This window comes from Penaeus monodon, chromosome 22 (genome assembly GCF_015228065.2).
Source record: "Penaeus monodon isolate SGIC_2016 chromosome 22, NSTDA_Pmon_1, whole genome shotgun sequence".
Classification (NCBI taxonomy): domain Eukaryota; kingdom Metazoa; phylum Arthropoda; class Malacostraca; order Decapoda; family Penaeidae; genus Penaeus; species Penaeus monodon.
Window position 1 is genome coordinate 695101 of NC_051407.1, and position 717 is coordinate 695817.

At 33.6% G+C, this 717-nt stretch overlaps 1 protein-coding gene across 1 annotated transcript in view; it reads right to left on the bottom strand.

The window, feature by feature from the left end:
• The window catches only part of LOC119586797 (protein C19orf12 homolog), a gene marked incomplete in the record, with an annotated part of 17887 nt that continues 17170 nt past the window's right edge, over nucleotides 1-717 (bottom strand). The window contains 1 exon segment of the mRNA XM_037935516.1: nucleotides 1-695.

Genomic DNA, 717 nt, shown 5'->3' on the forward strand with positions numbered 1-717 from the left:
TGAGTTAATAGCAACAAATAAATCTAACATCAATGAACAACAGACAAAAGTTATTTAGTTAAATAGAACTTATTAATATCTGCCATAACAATTTCTAATCAAAATGTGGGCTGTGTAAATTACCATACAAGCAAGTAAAAATAAAAGTTATACATGCACTAAACTATACAATCTTAATTTCATTAAGGCACAACAACTAGAAGTATTTCAACTAATTCAAGTTTAAAAGTAATAAAAGAACCAGTAACCTGTAAACAATATATATTGCATTTATAGATCACTTTAAATATATGCTATTGTTTTTTTCTAAAAGCAATGCTTCCCTACCATTGCTTTGCACCCATGCTAGAATTTCAATCCCCATTTTCACTCCCCAATGAAATTTTCAGCATCTCAGAGAAACATCATTCTGCAGGGGTCATCTGTATTCCATACACATCTTCTATGGTAAAACAGCTGTACAGTTTTCATGATTACTGCTAATGCATAATGCTCTTTTCACCCCTTAATCCTTAGCCTCCAAACAACATGGGGTTTATGTTTTGGATACTTGATTATGGCTCCAGGTGAAGGGCTATTCATGACTGCTAACTAAAGCAATGGGTCATTCACATCATGTTACTATGATGCATGCATTACATCTTGAGCTGTTCTTTATAAGGTACTCTTATGCTCACGTCACATGCCCTGAGACACTATCTGAGAGAGAATGGAACA